Here is a 7,863-nt window from a genome sequence, read left to right as displayed (position 1 = left end):
CGCGCCAGATATCGGTGAATCATACAGGCGGGTTTTCCAATATTTTCGTTCCAAATCCTGAAAATCCTTGTGTGGTGGAGTCCGATATTTTCCACTGTCTGCCAAGCGGCGATACTCCCCCACCGTCATGGCACTCTTCTTTTTGTGGTATTGAATGAACACACCTGCCCGGCCAGAGGCCACCTGCTGGAGGAGACTGGGTCCTGAATTGTCTCCAGATTTCAATGTTTTCATCATACAAGGAGTCATGGTTTTTGTTGTTTTTGAACGCCATAATTTGTTTGTATTATAAGGGCTTCTTCAAATATTTTTGCTCCAAATCCTTAAAATCCTAGGTGCGTGGATGGGAAACTTTTAGCTTTTTCTCAAAACTGGCGGTGCTGTCCCATCTCTAGGGCTCTTCCTTTTCCTGTATTTAATAAACACACTCCTCTCCCCCTCGCCACCTGCTGGACAAGAGTGGTTATTACAATGGTATCAGACATCCTGGTCTTCCATTTCTTAGGCAGGCCCCTTCTGTGCTGTGCCTGCCTTTGGATTCCACGTAAGCAATATATTTGTGAAATATTCATTTTTTTTCACAACAGGATGAAATTTGTCATTATTTTAAATCTGAGATGCTAGATGCCATGTTTTTCAGATGCTATGGTTTTAAATTAATAAGCATCACATTCCCAAATCCCAGTCTGAATATAGATGAAGCTGCTAAAGAGACACATGAAACCACTATTATATGAAACGTAATTATTCACCACTACAACAATAACACATCACCAACAATTCTAACTTGAACTCTTTAAGCAACTACAATTATAAAAAATATTTCACAGCTTGCCAAATCATCCAGGAACTAAATCCTGGATTCAGCAGTTACTTACACAAAAGAAATGGATAGTTCAGTCAAAATATATTAGTAAGATAGATAGATATGATTGAAAGAATAATTTTATTCAATCAGCTCCAATATAATTCTGTTGTCAGCAGCTCAATCACAGGTTCCAAAATGTTCTTTTCTACTGTTAGTAAACCTCAGTTTGTTATCTCACTAAAGGAAATTATTTTTAAGTAAAAATATATCTTTGAAACCTGAATATGGAAAGATACAAAAACCCATACGTGCCTCAATAAACTGATCAAATAAAATAACTTAATCACTAAAACAAAAAGTAAAAGATTCAAGCATGTTTAATTCCTTTTCAAAATATATATAGTTTTTGCCTTAATCTCTTTGAATATTTTTTAAACTAAAAAAAAAAGGGGGGGGAATAAATAGGCAATTGTCTAATAATATGAAATCCTGATTTCATATGAACATTTTCCAAGTTCTGAAAATATGCTTTCCCCTTTGGACTCAACCTCCAAATGAAGCAGCATGGATTGATGGTCTAGCTCTATGTGTTCCACCAAAAATTGAATTCAATCAGCACCATCCCTATCTAATCCATCAATATCCTCTAAAGTCATTCATGTCCAACTCTAGTCTACTCCTTCAGTTTCCCATAAAATAAAAAGATTTTATCTGATAAAAGAATCTATCTTTAAAACTCTCAACATGACAACGTAGCAAAACTAGCTGAATACATATGTATATATTTTTTAATGAAATAAATATTCATTTTTAATCTAGGAGAAATGGTAACTCCATCAATTACAGTTTCCAATATAAAAATAAAAAACATTCCCACAACTAAAAAACAAATACTTTAAACTTTTAACTGAGAAAGTTCTCCCTTTCTATTAATTTCATATTTAACATGTAAAAAAAAGAGAATAGTACATAGCCTACCTCCCACTAATCTGAAATCCTGGTTTCAAATGAGGCAATCTCAGCCTCACAGAGTGCTTTCTTACTTGGAGACCTCCTGAAAGGGAATGGCCTGATAGGTCATTAATATTTTAATTCAATCAGCCACATCTTAATCCAATCCCATGGCTCCACATTGTAATTCAAGATCGAATTAAACTAAAATTAAAACCCAAAACCACAAAAAAGTTGAAAGGCGAAGATCCAGAGAAATTTTTAGTCAGGAGAGAGAAAGATGAGAAACGCTAGCTAGGTAATTTTACATAATCATTTATTCAAATAAGTATGAAGCGAGTGACTACACTGCTTAAAATATCAAGATAGGTTCAATGGAGAAAACGAAAAAAAATAAGACTTAGATTTTCCTGAAAAGGTATTCATTTTCCTGAGGAAGATAAGACAAATAAGGAAGATAAGACAAGTAAGGAAAATAAGATAGAATTAGCATTAATGGATTTTGTGGGTCCCAGGCCTGGCTGGTCCCAGGTCTGGCTGTGATCCAGGCTTGTGAGGACCCCAGATTTAGAATGTTACATTAGCGTAGTAAGGCACCTGTGCCTAAAATATGTAAACATACTTCAGCTTATTGTATCACACATGTGTGGCTGAATGCCACTATTATACTCTGATATGTGTGGAGCCATGTGGTTCTCTGGAGAGTGGAAGGAGAGCAGAAGGGGAGCAGGAGAAGTGAGTGCAGTATTGTGCTCCTCACAATAAAGTTGGTGCCTGCCGTTTCATTCTCATGTTAGGCCTTTGTGCATTCTTCCAACTAGGCATCTCACCATCAAACTTTCCCTTCTCAATCAGCTCAGCGCTGACACTTGGCATAGTCTGCAGGATGAGGCGAGTATACAGTCCCCAGGGCTCTGGATGGTTCTCGGGTGGAGGAGACCCGGGTGGAGGACATGTGGCTTCCTGCCTCCCAGTGGTACCCCGTGGCTGCATATCTGGCTACGTGGATGCTGGCGGAGGATGGAGTGGATCTGCGTCCGGAGGACGTCCGGAAAGCCCTGGAGATGTTGGAGCCAAATGTCCTGACCACTCACCGGGAGGCAGCGGGTCAGGTGGCCTGGATGTTCCTGGCAGTGCTACAGCAGGCCAGCCTGAAGGTTCAGGATCTTTTTTTTTCAGCAGCTACAATGCCAGTAACAAGCACTGGAAAAGCAGCTGGGAGCAGCGGAACATATGCCTCAGGGTTCTGTTGAGTCACTGCCATCTTCCCAGTCTGGGAGCCCACCGACACTACCGCGGTAGGCGCGGCCAGTGATAGATATGGCAGCAGGTTGAAGTGGAACAGCTGTTGGGTGGGGCGGGGAGGGGGTGAGCAAGCTGATGGCACCCCCCCAGGTCAAAAAGCAAACCACTTTGATCCAGTACACCCCCGCAGAACTCCGAGACCTGATAAAACAGGTACGGCAGAGAGCCGGGGAGACAGTTCCAGGGTGGCTGCTTTGGCTGTGGGATATCGGGGCTGAAGGGACTGAATTATCTCTAGAAGAGATGGCTCAGCTAGCCTCCATAACAGTGATACTGTCCCTCAGGCAGTGCCTCCAGAATGTGGCTCACACAGCGCAGGGTGCGGGCAATCACTCCTTCGTTAACTGGCTCATGTCACGGACAGCGTGGGCCGACCCAGGGGTGCTGCCAGAGACAGTGAGCAGATGGACTACGTACTTAGATCCGGTCCAGATAATTAGGGAAATGGGCATGTGACAGATGATGTTTCAGGCCCAGTACATACGAGCCCTGATGGAGAGGTATTTACAATCCGTAAGAAGGACTTGATTTTGACTTCTGGCCCGGCTGGTACTTTTGGCACCATGGCAGCACTGCTGTTCTTTTATGTGGATAGGAGGATCCACGAGGTGATGTCCACTATGGCTAGGATGGGGGATGTGAAAGTGAAATGCAAGGAGCTTTCCACCCAGGTGCGAGAGGTACCACCTGCTGCCACTCCCAGACTGGCCAGTGCAGGAACGGAGGAGTGGCCAAAAAGGGGGGGGGCGCAACACCCAGCTCAATGGGCTGTGAAACGAGCCGCAGGCAAATGCGGTTTGATCTCCTTGGGCAGGAGTCGCTACAGGAAAGATTGAGCAGCAACCTAATGAAATGCTGCTAGCTCTGTGGAATCAGCTGTGCCCTGACCAGCAATTCACTCCTATTTCAGGGAAATCCACCACCTGTATGGTGCGGCTAGCCGATTATCTCCCTGATTAGGGATCAGCCCGAGGCACCCAGTTGACAGGGGAGCCGATTGACCCGAGGCCACATGTGGAACTGACTATACATTGGTCCCCCTGCAATGTACAGAGGGTATGAGCCCTAGTGGACACGGGTGCTAACAGCACCCTGCTTTTTAGGAATCCAGACAAGTTTCCTGGGCCCACTGTAACCATTGAAGGCTATGGGGGTCAAATCATTTGCATGCAGCAGGACCCTGTAACATTGGGTATTGACAGATTGCCTCCTCGGACATACCAAGTGTACATATCCCCCATACAGGAGTACATTTTGGGAACTGATCTTTTGCGAGGCTTGACTGTGAATACCACTGCTGGTGAATTCCACCTTCACATCCAGGTGGTGAAAACTATTATCCAGGGACAGCCACACCATGCCCCATTGTTGTTGCCTCAGGCCACCCAGGTAGTGAACACAAAACAGTATCACCTGCCGGGAGGCCATGAGGAAATAGTACATACTATAATGGAGCTGGAAAAAGCCGATATTATTTGTCCTGCTCGTAGCCCATACAACTCTGCTGTGTGGCCAGTGAAGAAGCCTGATGGCTCCTGGTGCATGACGATTGACTATTGGAAGTTGAATAAAGTTACGCCGCCCCTGCATGCTGCCCTGCCGAATGTCACGGACATTATGGACCGGTTGTCACATGAACTTGGATGATACCATTATGTGGTGGACTTAGCAAATGCCTTTTTCTCTATTGCCATAGCTCCAGAAAGTCAAGAACAGTTTGCCCTCACCTGGGAAGGGCGACAGTGGACATTCCTCTTCCTTCCCCAGGGCTATCTGCACAGCCCTACCCTGTGCCATAGTCTTGTGGCTCAAGATTTAGCCACATGGAAACGGCTGCCCGCAGTGTACTTGTATCATTATATTGATGATATAATGCTAACCTCTGATTCTCTTACAGAACTAGAAGCAGCAGCTAACAGCCTGCGAGAAGCTCTCGCTGACTGGGTTTGGGCAATCAATGAGGACAAGGTCCAGGGACCTGAGTTCTCTGTCAAATTCTTGAGAGTTGTCTGGTTGGGTAAAACAAAAGTAATGCCAGAAGCAGTGATTGATAAGACATGGGCATATCCCTGACCTGAGACTGTGAAGCAGCTCCAAACCTATTTGGGACTGCTAGGGTTTTGGAGACTGTTCATCCTCCATTTGGCCTCCTTGATGTGTCTCCTGCACCATCTAGTGTGACGCGGTGCCCAGTGGGATTGGACTCCAGAGATAGAAGAGGCCTTTAAGGCTACAAAGCAAGCTGTAGCACAGCCCAAACTCTACGCATAGTAGATCCAGCACTCCCATCCCTGCTTATGATGCGGGTGGATGATATAGGGTTTGGATGGGGCTTGTTGCACGGTTCCCAGAAACACGGTTCCCAGAAGGTGACAATAGCTTTTAGTCCCAATTGTTGAAAAGCATGGAAGCGCGGTATTCTCTGATAAGTGTGGAAGAGCAGTATTCTCTGATAGAGAAGCAACTGGCTGCCATATACGCAGCCCTGTTGGCCAGTGAGGCCATCACTGGCCATAATCCTGTAATGGTGCAGTCCACATAACCCGTGGAGTGGTGTCTGCGATCTTAAGGAAGACTCCTTGTACAGGAATTGCACAGACCCCTACACCGTCCAAGCAGAGCTCCTGGCGAAGCTTACTGAGATGAGAGACATACCAAGTCCCTATGTAGAGGGTCGGACTCCTATCCTTGAGGATGCCTGGTACACAGATGGCTCATACCATGGAACAGGTAGTGAAACGATGGGGGCTATCGTTGATGCAGGCACAAACACAAGTTGACATACCACAATGCCCCTGGTATGCTGAGCAGCACCCAGAGAGAACGTGGGTAAAGAGGACCCCAGGGGTGATGCCCTGTGGGACTAAGCCACTCTAGAAATGGCAAGTGGGTTGTGGGCCCAAAATAGCGCCCTCTGGGCCAGATCCTGTACCATGACTCTGTAGGGGTGGAGTGTGGGTCCCAGGCCCGGCTGATCCCGGGTCTGGCTGTGATCTAGGCCTGCGGCTAGAAATAGGACCCTGCATTTAGAATATTACATTAGAGTAGCAATGTAACCTAAAATATGCAAACATACTTTGACTTATTGTATCACGCATGTGTGGCTGAATGCCACTATTGTACTCTGATATGCATGGAGCCATGCAGTCCCCTGGAGAACGGAAGGAGAGCAGAAGGGGAGCATAAGAAGACGAAGCACAGCAGAAGTGCGTTCCCTGCAATAAAGATGGTGCCTGCCATTTCATTCTCATGTCAACCTCTCGTGTGTTCTTTCAACTGGGCATCTCACCACCTAAACCTTCCCTTCTGGATCAGCTCAGCACTGACAGATTTGAATACTGACCACAGCATTTACTAAGTGGTGACCTTAAATATTTTATTCAGCTTTTCTATACAGTAGTTTCCCTAATCCTGGGAGAAATCCAAGACTCTCCCTGCTTCAGTGGATGCCTGAAACCACAAATGGGACCAAACCTTACATATATTACGTTTTTTTCTATACATACACACCTATGATAAAGTTTAATTTACAAATTAGACACAGTACGAGATTAACAAAATAACTAATAAATGGAATAACTATAATAATATAAGTAAAATGAGGCTTACTTGAACACAAGCACTTCAATACCTCAACAGTCAGTTTCATAACCCAGATGGCTTCTAAGTGGCTAATGGGTGGGGAGCATGGAGACACTGGACAAGGGATGAGTGGCACAGAGGGGCTGGTGAAAGTTTTCATCGTGCTACTCAGAACAGTGTGCAATTTAAAACTTATGAATTGTTTATTTCTGGAATTTTTTATTTACTATTTTAGGACTGTGGTTGACCGTAGATAAATGAAAACATGGAAAATGAAACCAATGATAAGGAAAGACTCTTGTAATTCTGCTTCTTCAACCATATAATGAGATAATAAGAGTCTCTACCTCAAAGGATGATTTTGTGTCTTAAACAAACTGCCGATCTTGATGCTTGGCATGATCCCTGCCATACTTGTCTGTGCTCAAAAAAGTGTTATAAATTGAGTATTATAGTAGTTCAGAAGAGAGCAGTCTGGGATAATTAAGGAACCTTCATCAGTAAATAGGGGACAAGGTCATCTGCCTAAAAAGAGAGTAGTAATAAAAATCACCGTCACAACCCCCTCTCCCTCACCTTCCTGACTTAGAAGGATTAGTCTGCCTCTTCACTGCAGAAATGCTCTTGAATGTGTCCCAAGTATCCAAGAAGTAAAATCTGGAAAACACAGAGTCCTGCAAGAGTGAAGAGTAAGAGAAAAAGGATAGATATAACTAGCCACTACCTTGGGTTTTCTGAATAGTCAATCGTATCATCTAAAAAGAAAATCATCATTTCTCTTTCATCATTTACAGCTCAAGTATTTTTCCATTCATTAATACTTCTATTTCAATTTTAATTTCTGGCAGAAATGTCTCAAATATTTCCCTCTTAAGTCAAATGCTAGCTTTGGGGCTAAAATAGCTAACTAAATAAATAGAGAAAATGATTTCATTTTAAGGAAGAATTCATTGATTCTATGAGGGTCTGGTGTTTAAAACAAGACTGAGTGTTGATTCTTGAAGATGCAGATCCTTTGACCTCCTTCTATATTTCTTTTTCCTTTTATTTTAAATTTATTTATTTATTTATTCATTCATTCATTCATTTATTTATTTATTTATTGTGACATTGGTTAATGAAATCCAATAAGTTTCAGCTGTACACTTTAACAGTAAGGCATATATATATTTACACTGTATGTTCACCTCCCACAGTTAGATTTCTTTCTGTCACCA

Source organism: Pteropus alecto, unplaced genomic scaffold (assembly GCF_000325575.1).
Source record: "Pteropus alecto unplaced genomic scaffold, ASM32557v1 scaffold12, whole genome shotgun sequence".
In the NCBI taxonomy this organism is placed as follows: domain Eukaryota; kingdom Metazoa; phylum Chordata; class Mammalia; order Chiroptera; family Pteropodidae; genus Pteropus; species Pteropus alecto.
Note: the sequence above shows the minus strand (reverse complement) of the source record.